At 29.7% G+C, this 17,869-nt stretch overlaps 1 non-coding gene and 1 pseudogene across 1 annotated transcript; both read left to right on the top strand.

The window, feature by feature from the left end:
• Nucleotides 1-17,411, top strand: part of LOC149539543 (protein NRT1/ PTR FAMILY 2.4-like) — a 34,253-nt pseudogene extending 16,842 nt beyond the window's left edge.
• Nucleotides 10,587-10,674, top strand: LOC149539544 (small nucleolar RNA snoR126). Its single transcript, XR_016356598.1, has one exon. It is a non-coding gene; the product is annotated as a small nucleolar RNA snoR126 (small nucleolar RNA).
• Nucleotides 17,412-17,869: the final 458 nt, after the last annotated feature.

Here is a 17,869-nt window from a genome sequence, read left to right as displayed (position 1 = left end):
TTTATTTAAGGGATTCAGTTGGGTTCTTTGTGATCTTAAAGGATGGCTAGATGGTTGGAGACATTAAATTTGTTCATTTTTGGTCAAATATTTAAATTTAATGATTGCATTACTAAATTTTCTATTTTTTTCTTTTACTAATATAAATTTTTTAAGTTGTTGATTACATATTTATTAGTGTATAAAGATGACAATTGATATTGTTTACCCTTGCAAAAGATTTCAAATGATCCAAAGCAGTTAATTGCAAATACACAAGCACCAGGTAAACTATTGGTTTCTTCATCACAAGTGTAAAGTTGTAAATGAAATGCTTGATTGCTTCAAATTTTAAATCGTTTATTTTGAAATTGGTTTAAAACATATATAATTAGATCTTCTCTGTACTCTTGTATATACACACACACATACATATACATGTACAAAAGAAATATAGCTTCTACAATGTATTATTAACTGAATTTTCTAATCTCTATCACTAACTAAATATTTTTTATTGCCAAAAATATATATCAATTGTCAATTTCAATTTCACCACATTGCATAAGGAGTCAAGACACATGTAAGTTATTTGTTACTTCTCCATTTCAAAAACACTTGTCATGTTTACTAAATCTAATAGTCATATCTATATTTTTTTGATATAAGCAATATAGTGTTCTGTTTTCCTAAAGATAATAGTTAGAGTTAGATACTGTGAATATAGCCAAAATAATTACATAAGATGGTGGCACTAAAAAAAAGGAAAAGAGAAAACATTGAAACTGCAGATGTAGAGAACTATAAAAACAAAAGCTTAAAACCATTCTTCAATATTGACAATGCACTTAAGTAAGAAGGATTGTCTAGGATTCCAAAATTTACATATAATGTTGGAGACTGCCTATTTGATTCATTACAACTTCTGCTCAAGAATCAGTATACATCAACTGATCTTCACAAAGGAACTATTCAACACTTTTGGAATAGTCTAAAAAATAAGAATTAGAGGCAATTGATTCTTACAACCATGAATTATATCTAGAGATACTTTATGAATTACATAAAGTTAGCGACTGTGAGACATATTTGCGAAGAATGCAAAAAATTGCAAATCCTAAAATAAGTAATAATGAACTAGGTCTTTGGGAAGATATATTTTTCATACGATAGTTGTCCAAATGGTTGAATATAGAAATATGTATTTGGTCATCTACAATGGGAAAAAAATACTTGTATTTTAACAAATTTTTAATGACTAAACCATACTTGCTTCTTTTCCATGATCATAACCGACTTTTTGGCCATTTTGAACCACTAATACAAATAGTGATACCAAGTTTGCAGAACCAACAACAACTACATTTTTCTCAATTTAAAAAATCAATTAGAAATACTACATAAAATCAAGTAACAAGAAATGTGAACATGAAAACTATGACCACAATAAATGAAAGCTATAAAGAACCGGACAATAATCATAAGGAGGTCGTGAAATAGAATGCTTGCCTCCAAAAATTAAAAATCAGCATTCAAAATAACAGTCAACAAAAATAGCCTACAAAACAAATGACTTCTCTTCAAAAGTTAAAAAAGAGCATTTCAAACAACAATCTAGAACAACTCTTTAAAAAAAGGAGCAGAACATTATCTGTAATTGAAGTATTCTAAAACGTAATTGAAGACACACCAATACACATGTGCAGTGTGTGTCAAACATTACATTTTAAGAAAGACAAAAAAAAATTGCTTGAACAAAAGAAAACTTATTCCAGATTAGTCAAATTAAATTGCAACACATTATCAAATTCTATTTGCCGCAAATGTAATAATGGATTAAAGAAATACAAGATTCCTCAATATGCTACACCACATAACATTCTAATAAACAAGCCAATGCAATATGTGCAAATGCTCACATAATTAGAAGAACCTCTTGTTTCATTGTGAATTGCATTTGCACAAATTTGAGAATTGGGACACAAAAGATCTCAAGTTGGCTTAACTGGTTCAATAATCAATGTCCCTATAGATACTAATGTTACACAAAGAGCTTTGCCTTTATCAACTATCAATACAAAAACAATTGTTGTCTCCTTGAAAAGAAGACTAGAATACAAAAATCCATTTCAAAAGGGAATGCTATGACCAAAAACTATTATGCGAGCTATTCAATTTCTAATAACAAGAACACTGTACAAAATGCAACATGCCAAACTCAATAGAAATTGAAAACAAGTTCTAGAAACAAATAATGATGTTGCTGAAAAGAATGACCTAAATAACATTAAAACTGAGTATGAAAGTGACATTGAGAATGAACCTTGTGAAACTTTGGTACATAGATTTATAGAATCTATAAACATACATAAAATGCAAGACAAATTCGTGAAAATTGCACTTACACAAAACTAATACCCGATTAGAATATTCAAAGACAAATACGTAGAGGAAATAAATTTCCTAACACTATTTTTTGGTGATCCATGTGACCATGACATCGACCAATAACTATTGTATCAAAAAATTGCAAAGTGGAAATTATTGCACTCACAAAGACATTTTTCATATCACACAACAAATATTTTCTTCAAAACAATAAAAATACTGATAGATCAAGTCATGTCCACAATGTGGATAAGAATTCGTAAACGACAACTAAAAGGAAGGAAGCTATTAGCAAGAGATGTTAAACACAAACCAAACTTAGAAAAATACTAAAATCAAATATAGGGTACATCGACTTCAAAAAAAATTATATATCTCTAGACTATGCACATCAACTAAAAAAGATGTCTTTTCTATGATATGACAACTAGGACCTCCAACATTTTTCCTCACATTTAATAGTGCTAAACAAAATTGGAAGGCCTTAATGAAGATACTCAAACAACTATACAAAAATCATTAGTCGACAACACAAAAACAAATAAAAAATGATAGAAGAATTTACGACATATAAACTAATTTAAAATGATCCAATAACTTGTGTCCGGTACTATAGACATCGGATCAATGCCCTAAAAAAATGATACTTTCAAACCAATCTTTTTTTGAAAATGTAGTATATTTCTTTTCAATAATGGAATTCCAGAATGGCAGAAATAAACATAATCACTTTCTCATATGGGTGAAGGATTTACCTGTCTATGGAAAGCAAAGCAATGAAAGTATTACATATTTCATCAATACATTTCTTATATGTAAAACAGAAAATTTTGATCCAAATATTGCTATTCTCCATAGAAATTATCATACAAAGCAATGCAAAGGATCAAGAAATAAACATTGTAGACATAAATTTCTATTTCCACCAATTAGAAGAATGATAGTACTTGAGCCCTTGCCTAAAAAAGACAAAACCATAAGCTCAATAGACAACAAAATTCAGTGAAAACTTGAAGTTGCAATGTACGACATCTTTCACATTTGACAACTTCCTAAATGAAATAGACATAACTAAAGAAAATTACATTGTTTCTTAAAGGTCGACAATCCAAAGACCAATAGTCTTTCTCCAAAAGAATCCCTCACAAATTTGGAATAATAGCTTTGGCAAAAAGATACCTCTTCTATAGAAAACCAATACAAATGTACAGCTTATTCTTAATGCATATGTAGCCGCAATGTATTATAGTTCATACACAGAAAAAGTTGATAAGTCTATAACAAATGGTTTCAAGAAAATACGTGATGATCATCAACAAGACAATATAGATGAACTCAAAATGATAGACAAACTTGGAAATTCTCTACTAAACTTACAACAAATGTCCACTCAACAAGCAACTCATCTAGTTTTAGCACTACCACTACACTCCAGTTCTAGAAAATGCATGTTTATTGATACATGGTCACATAATGATCGTACATTTATACTGAAACCAATAGAGCAGTTAAAGAAATAACACAACAACTTCGAAAATGTGATGTGCAAATCATTAATTAAATATTACCTACGCTACCCACAAGCTATTGCTAATTTATGTCTAGCAAAATTCGTATTGAGTTATAAAAAAGATGGAACTAAGTTTGAACCAAAAGCTAAACCAAACATCATATGTTTCATTAATCTCAATAAACATTTATAGCTAGAAAACTATTGTAGAGAATAATTATTGCTAAACATTTTGTTTATTGTGACTAAAGATACATTTAAACAAAATTACAGCTCATGAGAAAAATCTTACATGCATAATGAAAATATAATTTAGCACAATCGAGCAAAGTTTTCATACAACACAAATTCAATGCACGAGTTGATATTGACCATGCTATTGATGAAATAGATGATAGCAAAGAAAACAAAGACAATATTTGCCAACAACCAATAATTGAAAAACTTGACGAACATTATGACATGCATGAAAATATAAAAACTAAACTTTTCAAAAAATCTAAAAATACAAGCCCAAAATCTTTTGAAATCATACAACTCCCTCAAATAATGAACAATAATGAGTACTATAATTTAAGGAGAAATTTGAATAGAGAGCAACAAACAATCGTCAAGGATATTGTAATAAAAAAGCTTAAGGACATAAAAAATCCTCTGCATCTTTTCCTAACCAGAGGAGTTGGAACTGGGAAAAAAATTATAACAACTATTTTTCAAGCACTTATTCACATTTACAGTAATTTCATTGACAACGATCTAGAGAAACATAAAGGTTTAATAACTACATACATAAGAAAAATGGCATACAATATAGGTGGAAGTACATTGCATTCAACTTTTGACATACCTTTTAACAAATTAGATTTCATTCCACTTAGTACAAAAACATTAGATACAATGTCAAAAAACTATAGTTAACTACATGTACTTCTCATAGAGGAAATTTCACTAGTAGGTTCCACCTTCTTACATTACATTGATAAACAATTACATGACATAATGCAATTGCCAATAGCATACTTTGGCAATCCAAACACAATTTTCTATAGAGATTTCTATCAAGCACTTCCAATACTTGACTCAGCTATTGTTGATAACAAACCATCGACAATAGAATTAATGCCTTATAACTTTTGGACTGATAATGTGAAATGTTATTCACTAGCTAGTACAATGCATCAGAAAGGTGAGAAATTTATTTCAATTCTAAATAACATACATTTAGGACAACATACACATGATGATATAGACTATCTCAATAAAACCTATCTTCAACCCCCACCTATCGATCCAACATTTCCATATCTATTTTACAAGAAAAAAGATGTGACTACACACAAAAACAATATGCTTTCCAAAGTACCTAGAGACTATATTATATTAGATGCAATAGACTTTGAAGATAAAAAATTTAACGCAATGTGACTGTATACACAAACAATGATTCTACCGGTTCAAATAGTTGTAAAGCCAAATATTCTTGTTGAAATTTTTATAGGAAACTACAACACAAAGGATGGGCTAGTAAATGGGTTAGACAGAATATTTAAGGCATATACCAAACAACAAGAACTCGACATAGTTTGGATACAGTTTAACAATGCAAAAATAGGCTAGGAACAAAGAAATAAATTATGCTAGTATTACATTCAAGGCATTCAAAAAGACTGGGTTCCAATTTTTCAAATTACAAGACCCATTCCCAAAATATCAAGTACTGGGAAAGTTTGAATTACAAAAAAAATTTCAATACAAGTAGTATGTGCCAGGATAGTACATAGAGCCCAAGACCTGACAATGGACACTCTTGCATTTGATCCTAGTGGCATAACACAACATGGCTTGACATACACAACACTTTCAAGAACAAGAACAATTAATTCATTGTACCTCTTAAGACCTTTGATTCCAAAAAAATTCAAAATCTACAAAAAAAATCCATCATGAAAGTCTCGGCTATACTCAAATGCAACATGGAAACTTGAAAGTCAACTGTATTGTACAACTCGCAATGAACACATATTGCTATGCACACTGAACACACATAGTCTACATACTCATGCAAATGACATTTTAAATTATTGGAATATCATGTCCACTAATATCATATGTCTACAACAACTATTTTTCCTTCCACACAATACTGATATTTTTTTTGGAAAATATAATAACTATTCAATGTATCGATCCAACATTTCCATATCTATTTTACAAGAAAAAAGATGTGACTACACACAAAAACAATATGCTTTCCAAAGTACCTAGAGACTATATTATATTAGATGCAATAGACTTTGAAGATAAAAAATTTAACGCAATGTGACTGTATACAAAAACAATGATTCTACCAGTTCAAATAGTTGAAAAGTCAAATATTCTTGTTGAAATTTTTGTAGGAAACTACAACACAAAGGATGGGCTAGTAAATGGGTTAGATGAAATATTTAAGGCATATACCAAACAACAAGAACTCGACATAGTTTGGATACAGTTTAACAATGCAAAAATAGGCTAGGAACAAACAAATAAATTATGCTAGTATTACATTCAAGGCATTCAAAAAGATTGCGTTCAAATTTTTTAAATTGCAAGACCCATTCCCAAAATATCAAGTACTAGGAAAGTTTGAAATAAAAAACAATTTTCAATACAAGTAGCATGTGCTAGGATAGTACATAGAGCCCAAGGCCTGACAATGGACAGTCTTGCATTTGATCCTAGTGGCATAACACAACATGGCTTGACATACACAACACTTTCAAGAACTAGAACAATTAATTCATTGTACCTCTTAAAACCTTTGATTCCAAAAAATTTCAAAATCTACAAAAAAATTCATCATGAAAGTCTCGGCTATACTCAAATGCAACATAGAAACTTGAAAGTCAACTGTATTGTACAACTCCCAATGAACACATATTGCTATGCACACTGAACACACATAGCCTACATACTCATGCAAATGAAATTTTAAATTATTGGAATATCATGTCCACTAATATCATATGTCTACAACAACTATTTTTCCTTCCACGCAATACTGATATTTTTTTTGGAAAATATAATAACTATTCAATGTATCATATACATGGTATAACAATACTTACTTTAAGCAATCTCCTAGTAACCAATTCAATAGAACACATATCAAAAAATATTGAAGTTATAACAATTACCATCAAACAATCAGATTCTCAACTCAATGTTTCTAATGTTTACATAGGACCACATACAACAATTGTCGAAATCAAAACACTAATTACTGAAATAGCTACAAGCTACATATCAAAAAACAAGTTTTACATTGTTGGAGATTTCAACATAGACATGTCCACACAAAACATAACCACAACAATACTCACAAAATATATGCAAAAATACAGTATTCAATTCATGTTAAATCAAACACATAGCATAAACAAACCACTCATTGACCATGTATAGAGAAATTCACCAGCAAGTACATACTCCATCTACAAAACTAAAACATACTGGACAAAAGAAGACAATTAACCATGTATATTAATAGAAAATCTAAATGCAAAAAAATCAGGCCAAACTTTCAAAGGTGATATCTTAATAGTTTACAAATCTTTCTTGGACAAAGTAACCAAAACACGTGAAGCTCTACGTGCTGACCTTATAGATTCCAAAGGAGAGCTCACTATAACATTATATGTCAGTGACAACAATCTTCTCAATAGACATGAAAGTAAAATAATTCCAAGCATGGCATTAAGAATAATAGACCTTGACATAGATTCAAAAACATATTTTGATCGAGGAGATAGTGATTGCATACTAATTCTAAAAGAGTTCAGCATAGTTGAGACAATACCAGCTATATTGTATGAATACAAATTCATTCCTAGTACAACTATAAAACAATTACTAACAAGCACTATTGATTACACCACTGGAACAATTAATGCTATTGTTCTAGCAGCATACAAAAAAGGTACTCAAAATGTGCTTGAAATCAAAGATGGAAACAACGACATGAGCAAAGCACTGGTAGGCTCATTCAAACAACTTCATTGATAAATCTATGAAAATAATTCTTTATTTCCTTCTTTCTATTATATTTTACAATTTTACTATGTTAACTTCTAAAACTAAAAAGCTAACTCTACTACTTGTGTTCAACTATACATGCATCCAACTTGCATGCCCCAATATATTCAGATACACCACTGACTTGAAAGAAATGAAATACCATCACTACTCTTCAAAAACATAGCTTAAAAAATTGATCAAAAACCAACTCTATGAACAACTCCAACAATATTTATCTACAAACTACATAACAAAAGAACAATAGATGCACTCCATGGACTACTACAGACTTCTATTGAGGTAAGTAATTTCAGATCTTTTGTTATTTTACTTTATCTTTTTATCTTTCATGTTTTAAACCATACCTATACAAGCATATTGTAAATAGGTCATGGGAAATCTGACTATAGAAAATGCATATTCAAGTCCATTCCATGCTTTTTGCCCAAAATGCAACTACAAATTTGAAAGCTATGGAACATTGAATGGAGAAAAAGGACACTGCAACCGATGCAATGAACATGTCTCATACAAATATTCATTGTACCTGAAAGAAATTATCACAAATGATAGCCAACAACCAATTTATTGCGCTATTGAAAACAATATTGTATAGAAATTACTTCCTGCTCGTAAAAACATAAATTATCAACAATATATTGATGACAAATCAGAAGTAATAGTTATGCTCTAAGACTTTTTAGCAACTGACACATACACTCTCAACTAATACAATACCATCACACATGTAATCCTTATGAATCGATAAACTAGTCATCAAACAAAAAAGGTACTTTTTCTTTATACTTGCCTATTTTTAATTATAAAAATCAACTACTTCTTCTCTATTAACTGTCATTTACAATGCACTAATAATGTTACCAATTTTGCAGGTATCACATTTGGGTAGCAAAAAAAATACACCTCCCTATTACATTCAATGTAACAATTTCTTATATACATCTTCCACTACATCAAAGTTTTGTACAGTCAAAATACCTCACTCAATTATATGTATATATACTGCTTCTAAAGTAACCATATGTGTATGTACATATTCAAGACAATAAGCTTTGTATTTTGAAAAAATACTTGGTTAAAGACTAAGTTAAAGACATTGTGAATTAAGCATTTAGAACATGCTTTCTTGACATTTAAAGTTACTACAGTTCATCTTTTATTTATCTACATGTTTCTTTGTACCTACAAAATTTACTAAAGCTATTTTTTTTAAACAATAGATGATTTTTTTTCTATGATAATGTTGGTCAATATAACTTCTGTAGTTTAATTATTAACTATTTTCAATCTTAGTTGATTGTGAATTGTGTCTGTGGATACTGATATCTATGGAAATCTTGTGGTTCTTTTTGTAAAGTTTAATAGGCTTTTAAGAGCTGTTTCTATGGGTTGTTTATTTAAATGCAATGATTTGTTTAATAGTCCTATTTGTGTTGTAATAATAATGCCATTGATTAGCTACAATACCTTGCATATGTAATGTAGCAAAACATTTTATTTCCAAATTGATGATTAAATTCATATTAAAATGAACCTCTATGCATAATGATGCAAACTGATTTATTTCCAAGTCTACTAAATTCATGTTAAAATAGACACAACTATACAAGTCCATGTCCATGGCTTAGTTTTTGCTGATTTGTAAAACTTGGGATGACATTATTTGGTAGCTAAGTTTGATTTTTAGCTCTAACCTGGTTACTGCTTTCCTGCTTTGCATGCCCATGAACTCTTCTCATGGTGCAGCATGCTTGGAAATCATGGTTCGGATCTAATCTTCAATAAGGTTTCCATTACCTTCAAATTGAGCCGTGATAAAAAAATCAATTTCTATGATTACATTCCTCTGTATGGGAAGAGAAGACTGCCACACTAAAAATAAGTATTTATTATGGATTAAGTGTTTTTCCAGCATTGTGAACAAGCAAAGAAACTACTAGTATCATAAATATTCTCATACTTATAGAAATGGATGCCCTTTTCGATATCTAGACACACTCTAATATAAGCTTTCACCAAAGGATCCGTGTACACATTTGATCCTCCAAAGCAATCTTTATCATTTTACATATATGTTTGCTTTTTTCTTCCCACGATCTTTGGCCTTGGTATAGCTTAAGGCTCTTATTTTACTATTATATATAGAATAAACCTTAAGATTCATTCTAATTTCTTTTAGCTGGGTAAGCACTATTTATAACATTTAAGTTTTTAACATACTTTGAACAAATTTTTGGAAATTGTACTTTTGTTCCTTATGCTAAATAACCATTTTTGGGATTTATAAGTAGTATTTGATGTTATAGAGCTTAGTTCTCTTTCAACTATAATTAAATGAAACACCATACTACCACAAACTTTAGAAATGTATAGACTATCCAAAAGGGGCAAACTTTATAAAAACTTTTGGATTTTATTTTGTCTTATTCTACTAATCTAGATTAAGGATTTCTAAATTTATTTTTTGTTGTATCTTCAAGTAGTTGAAACATTGTCTGTACAAGGTTTGTTGTTAGTAATCTGCATTTAGCCTTCTTCTTTAAAGTTCAATATTTGTTCTTAGAGAAACTCAAAATGTTTTTTTCCACCAAAATGTTTTTGTGCGCCATTATTTTATCTGCAACAAATTTGGGGGCAATGATGATGAAACACATATCTGGATCCTTAGTATTCATTAAAATGATTATGTGATGACTGTGATTTATGCATGTCTGAGCCCCCTACTGATTGAGAAATTCTGATTATTTGTCTATGCATTTTTGTGTTAGGTCTAAACTCTTTGGAATGGATTTCTTTCTCTACTAAAACAATTATTTTGAAAGCTATGATATCATGTTGTTCATCATTTTTTTGTTCCAAGTAGATAAGTGATTTAAGTGCTAATTCATAAATTTTCAGTGATTAGCAATGATTAGTTATGCATGGGCCCCTTACATTTATTAACTGTTAACATTTGTCAATCAATTTACAGTTTAGTACTAATTCTCTCATGTTCAATTTACAATTAACTAACTATTACCTTATCCCAACCCCTTCCCTCCATCCTCCACAATAATACAACTATCATGCATATGGTAGGAACTATGACGCTTCATGTCACTTGTATTAAATTGTGTATTTAGTAGAAATAAAGATTATGAAAATTATTTTTATTAAGTAAGATGGTGTAGTAGTTAGAATATGCCAAAACTTAAAAAGCTCTAAAATTAGTTCCAAGAATATTATTTCAAGTGATAGTTATTAGCCATCATAATGAATGAATAGTACAGTTTTGTAGCAATTACGAATCTTGAATCTTACATTACTTAAATTCTTAAAAAAGTATTTTTACATTGAAATATGGTTACTCTTAAACATGATACACTAAGAAAAAAACTAAGTTTGGAAGAAGTAAATCAACTTTGACTATTTAATAGTTTTGACCTAATAATTAAGCTTTAGCATGTAATGCTTAAACTTGGATTGAAATATTTAATTAATGTTAGATAAAAGAATATTATTGTAATAAGTACATATTATTTTTTCAACCTTGTAATTAAGTATATTTAGTATTTAACTCCATCCAATATAAATCTTTTAAAAGAAGATTTCATTTAGGACATAGTTGATTTTAAAATCAATTTAACCTTCTTCTTGTAAAGTACAAAAGGATTATTATGATGAAAATTAGTATTCAATGTCATTCAAACAATAATGAAACATCAAGAAAATTAGAATCGAAGCCCTTTCTCTTTTAGTAAATTTCAACTACATTTTTTCTTTTATGTTTAAATAAATATTTACTATTATTCCACAAATATAATAATATATTTAGTCTGGAATATATCTTCTTTTGCTCTCAAACATCCTAGTTGCAACTCTTATATACAATTTTCACAAAATTTATCTTCAATTTTATCTTTCAAGAAAACTGCTTCTTCCTTCCTATTTCTACATAGAACTTCTTAAACATCACATATTATTAAGATTGATCCATAAAGTAAAAATACTAAATAGTCAGAACTAACCGATTCTTTGTAAACTTAAAATTTTCCTTTATAAATACAAAGTTTCTCTCTACAACACACAATTCAACACCATAAGTTATGGCCGAACCCAAAGAATGACCAAATATTAAGAAATGTTATATACTTCTTATTGTATTTGTGGTAGGCAATATACTATTGCAATCACTTCTCCTTACCTTATCTATTGATTAATCCATTTTATTTCAACCAATTAGATTTAAGCATTTTTGTTTTGAAATTTTTTATTTTATTTTTCTAATGTACACATGTGATATTTTTAATTTTTAAAATAAATGAAATGATTTTCTTTCAATTTCATTGGCTCATATACCTGGGTGTTATAGGGGCAAAATTCAAGGAAACATGCCTTTATAGTGAGGCAATATTCTCGGAAACATAGATATATGAAAATTTGAAATAGATAAAATATGTTTATTTAATTTGTATATTAAAATTGATTATGATTTAATAAAACAATTAGCACTACAAATGATATTTTTATATATAATGCATTAAAACATTCAAAATTTGAAAGAATTAAAAGTTTTTAAATAATTATTTATTAATTATAGTTTTCATAATTATAAAGTACAACTTCAAAAAAAAAATCTTAGGTTCAATGTATATTTAACTATTATGTAAAACTAATTATATGATTAAATTTTATTAAATTTTCTTTTACATTTATAAACAATCAATTTCAAATATTTATTCAAGATGCATTAAGTTAAAAAAATAATTTGCAATAGCTCTTTACTAATTCTTTATTACTTAGATTAGTACTATTGCATTTTACTAGTTTAAGGCTTCAAAATAAGACTTATTTTTATCTTGATTCTTCTACTTTTCAAAAGTGTCATCAAATTCAATATGTTCTCGCTTTCTCTCTCTCTTTTTAATTATAATTTTCCTTCTCAAGTATAATTTTAGTAGAGAACCTTAATTTAATAGAAAGATAAAAAATAACTATCCATAGGTCTAGATAAGTGAACTTACCTTTATGTATTCTTACACAATTTTTTAATTTCAAATGATCAAATTCATTCTCTAAGATTTACTACCTATTGAAATTTCACAAGTTTTATATAAAATTTATTAATTATACTTTTCATAGGTCTAATTTAAAAATAATTCCAAACACGTGTCAAAAGTTACTACATTGAGTACAACAAATAGGTAAGTTATAATTTCATTTGATAACACAAGAGTTTATCAATTTCTTAGATATATATATATAGTTGCATTAATTGATTTATCTAAATATTGAAATTTTTAGAACATCATGTAACCTATTCCTACTTATACCAACATAACTATCAAGATAAATCATAAATATATAAAAGTAACCAAACCAAAAAGACTTCATTATTTTATCTTTCTTCTCTATTATCCTATATTACAATTTCTATGTTAAAGTTTCTTCTAGAATAGTATAAAAGCTATTGATCAAATTATAATAAATATTATTAGTCCCTGCCATAAGGTAGGAGACTAAAGTTATCGATTGCATGTAGAGGAATTAGTTTATAAGTTGGAATTTGCGCTCTTCAAATAATCTCATCTTATACTATAGTTTCCAAAATATAATGATGTCATTAATATAAATTAATATTTTTCTATTGGTTGCTGCTAATTTTTCCAGCGGTCTTTTCTTTTTTGGGTAGAGATATTACCTAAAAATTGTAGGAAGACAATTGTAATCTTGCAAGAAAGCTATGTGTCTCCTGTAACAAATCTAGAGACATGTAATGGCAGCAAAGATATACACTTGTTGAATGAAGTTTTTTTGCATGTAATGAAGTGTATTTCATTTCAACTGTTCCATACGTAATCTCCCATGAAAGAAAAAGGTAAAAATGGAGAGACATTTTTAAGAGTTTTACTTCTAGACAGATTTCCTTCACTTTTCATCTATCGATCATCAGTATGTCTTTCTGGTGTCTTCAGCTGTTCCATATTATTTTCTTGGTTTTGCTCTTTGTGCATCAATCTATCAGATTTCAGAACAAGAATTGAATCTCTACTTCTAATTCCACATATTCCATATCGCCATACCACTATTGACTAGTTCACATTCTCATTATTAAATTTGCACAATTTTCATGCCTCCTTTCTTTTTGGGATTCTTTGTCCAACCCAAAATGAAATACAAAGAGATGCATGCATATTCTGAATGTCATAGCGATTGAGAAAAGACCAACATGGTTGTAGACCACACTCTTTCCTTAGAGGTTAATATAAAGGAGAGCTCTGATGGCTATGTTAGAACTCATAGCATTAGCCAGATGATTTATTCTATTCTCCATTTTCATTGCTTTTCTTCTACAAAAACTATAACAGATGTTGTTAACGTAGATTAAGATTTAGAGAGAACCCAGCTGCTCATGCAACGATTAAGAAGAAACATGGAGGATGAAAGTCTTTTCCTTTCATTATTGGTACGTCAGAATAGAAGGGTTATAATTATTCAATTACTTGAGATAATTTCTTTTTGATGTGTTTAATTCTGGACTAGCGTATGCATGCAGGAAATGAGCTATGTGCTACAGCAGCAATAGCAGGCTTGGCTACAAATATGATTGTTTATTTGATTACCAAGTTCAAAATAAAAAGCATTGAAGCCACTCATATCATCAATATCTCTAATGGAGGGAATGATCTCTCTCCATTGGTTGGGGCATTTCTTGCAGATGCATATCTTGGCCGCTATTGGGCTATTTCTGTTGGTTCGTTACTCTCCTTTTCTGTAAGTAATCCATTATTTTAATTACATGGCCTTGAGCTTTTATTTGTTACACTCTGATCTATAATTTCCCATGCACATATTTGATATTTTATCTCTACTACTTTTGAAAAGCATCAATATCTTTAATTGTACCACCTATAAGTTTTAACGAGTTTACATCTAATTCAAATAATTGTTTTGTTTCTCAAGTCATGTATATAATTTTATCTCGACATTTCAACATACCCAAAAAAATTATTGAAACAAAATTTCAAATATCTTTCAACTCTAATACAGTATTGTTCACTTTTTTTAGCATGGAAATTGAGCTGGATTTAACTTCAGGATTGTACCATAAAAGCAGTTTTTTCTTTTCTTCCCAGTTTACAAGTAACTGGGTTTGTGTTTTATTTCAGGCAATGATCATTCAAATGTTGATCGCCATTATAGACTCCTTGAGGCCACCTCTATGTGGGCTCCAATTACAAGCTTTGGGGACATGTATTGCTCCCATGAAGAATCAATATGCATTTCTGTATCACTATTTTGCATTAACAATTGCAGCATCGGCAGGGATAAGATACAATTCAGGGACTTTTGGAGCAGACCAGTTTGAAAAGGGTAGTGCAAAAGGAATGAGATAGATTCAGAGTTACTTGAACTTTTATTATTGTTTTCTATTTGTCTCACTCGTTTTAGCCTCCACTCTAATTGTGTACATTCAATCCAGTGTAAGCTGGGCATTAGGGTTTGGGCTGTGTGTGCTACTGACAGTAAGATCAACGATATTTTTTTTCTGTGGGACAAAGCTGTACAATCATGTCCTTCCAGAGGGCAGCCCCTTCACAGGGCTTGCCCAAGTCATAGTAGCCTGCCTCAGAAAAGGCATTTTCCATTGCCATCCAATGAAGAGAAGTTATACAAGAGAGGAAAAATTGAGTCAGGGCTTCCCCTTACACATCTGCTGAGGTATTATTCTCAGACCTCTACTTTGCACTAGATTCAAAGAATTTTAATAGAAATTAATTTAAAACATCTTATATTTACTTTGATAATAATTAATCTCGATTTTGACCCATTAGTCCGGTGTAAACTTTAAGACAATATTATCTTTATTTTTATTTAATAAATATGCAATCCAAGATAGGTAATGAAAAAAGTCAGGCACATCCCTATTAAAGTATGCAATTCTGTAGACCCCAAATATCCCTACCCAAAAAATAATAGGACGCTTAGAAAGATAAGGTAGGAGTCAATTTTGAACAAAGGCATCTTATTTTATCCATTGTTGAAGTTCAATATATGGGCCATGCATGGATATTCATGGTTATCAGCTCAACGTTTTCCAATTAAATAAAATTTGATGATTCCAATTTTTAAATGTTCAAATGGTTCCTGTAAACCAGATTACAGCGAAAAGATCAATACAATTAAAAAGTATGTTAACAATAAATTGAGAATTGGTAAAGCCTAGTGATGGTCTTGCAAGACAAATGTCCTTAGCAAGATTAGCAATGGTTAGAGGCACTCAGTAATAAGTGTTTTGATTATGTTAAAAGTTCTGAAGGGTATAATGATAACTGTAGGTTTGTGAATATATTACTCATTTTTTGGTATTCTAGAGTTTTAGTTAATTTTAATTATAGCAAAAATCTTAGTCTTCAAATTGGAAGGACTTAGGTTTATGGTATTATGTATCATCTGCATTATCTACTGATTTAATAAAAACAATAAATAATAATAATAACAACTCAACAATTCTATTTAAAATATAACTGAAGAGTAGCAATCACTCACAAGTAGCTGTCTTATTAACACCTTGAAAAATTAGATTATTTTATTCTAATTCATTTCAGTTGAAAAATATTGAATATTCAATAGAGAGAGATTCACAGCCTACAATTTGCTAACAGGTTTCTCACCAAAGCAGCCATTAAAACACCAGAGGACTTCTCCTCAGATGGGCAAATAGACCAGAACCCATGGAGACTCTCCATAGTTTATCAAGTGGAACAACTTAAATCCATCATAAAAACATTAACAATATGGTCCTGCATAGTCATCCCTGCCATTCTGTATTCCTAGCAAAGCACATTTTCAGTGTTGTAGGCATTGAAAATGGACAGGCATTTGGGTTCCCATTTCCAAATACCACTGGCTTCTTACATTGTCTTCAATCTACTAGCCTCTACAATAACATTGTCCATCTATGACAAAGTGGTGGTTCATTTAGCAGAGATAAAGGGGATAACAATAACACAACCGAGAAGAATAGGGACAAGAATGGTTATTGGCACACTAGGAATGGGTGTTTCCACCATTGTTGAGAAAAAGCATCTCAATGCCTGTGGTTGGTTCCTCAACATGTGATAATGGGGTTGGCGGAAGCGTTTTTGAGCATAGGGAAAATTGATTTCTTTTATTCAGAATTTTGAGAAACAATACAAAGCATAGCTACAGCTCTAGTGGCAGCAGGCCTTGCAGTGGGATACTACTTGAGCAGTTTTTTGATCAGCATCATTCACAAAAAACAGTGATTGGCTTGCAAATAACATAAACCAAGGTCGTCTTGATTACTTTTACGCTCTTCTCTGCATAATGGGGGTCTTGAATTTTGGCCATTTCTTAGCATGTGCTCGCTGGGGTCTTGAATTTTGGTTGTTTCTTAGCATGTGCTCACTGGTATAAATACAAGACAAAAATCTATGTCATGTCCCCTTCTTGAAAATAAATGGAGTAGGTTTTTCTTGCTTTTCTAAATGGTATTATTCTTGCTACAAGTTGAAATCAACTTAAAATTGTATTGCAGTATATTTGTGAATCGGTTTTCCTTGCTTTTCTAAACGGTATTATTCTTGCTACAAGTTGAAATCAACTTGAAATTGTATTGCAGTATATTTGTGATCCATGAATTTGACTTAGAAATTACACATTGAATAATGATAACAATATTATAAGATCTTGTTACGAATTTTTGCTATGTTTTACTATTTTTGTAATGATGTTTTACTGTTTTTGTATCCCCTTTTGCTTTAATTTGAATTTTAATAATTTTGTTCAGATTTCTATAAGATTGTCTACTGTACTGTATGCATTGTCTCGAAAAAAATTAAAGTTTGATATAATCTCATATATTTATAATCTATAAACTAATTCCTTTTTACTGTTAAAAATTTCATAAAT

Source organism: Cupressus sempervirens, chromosome 9 (assembly GCF_028749045.1).
Source record: "Cupressus sempervirens isolate cs-2001-9-10 chromosome 9, ASM2874904v1, whole genome shotgun sequence".
In the NCBI taxonomy this organism is placed as follows: domain Eukaryota; kingdom Viridiplantae; phylum Streptophyta; class Pinopsida; order Cupressales; family Cupressaceae; genus Cupressus; species Cupressus sempervirens.
The sequence above is the reverse complement of the archived record's forward strand: the minus strand, read 5'-3'. Positions and strand labels throughout refer to the sequence as shown.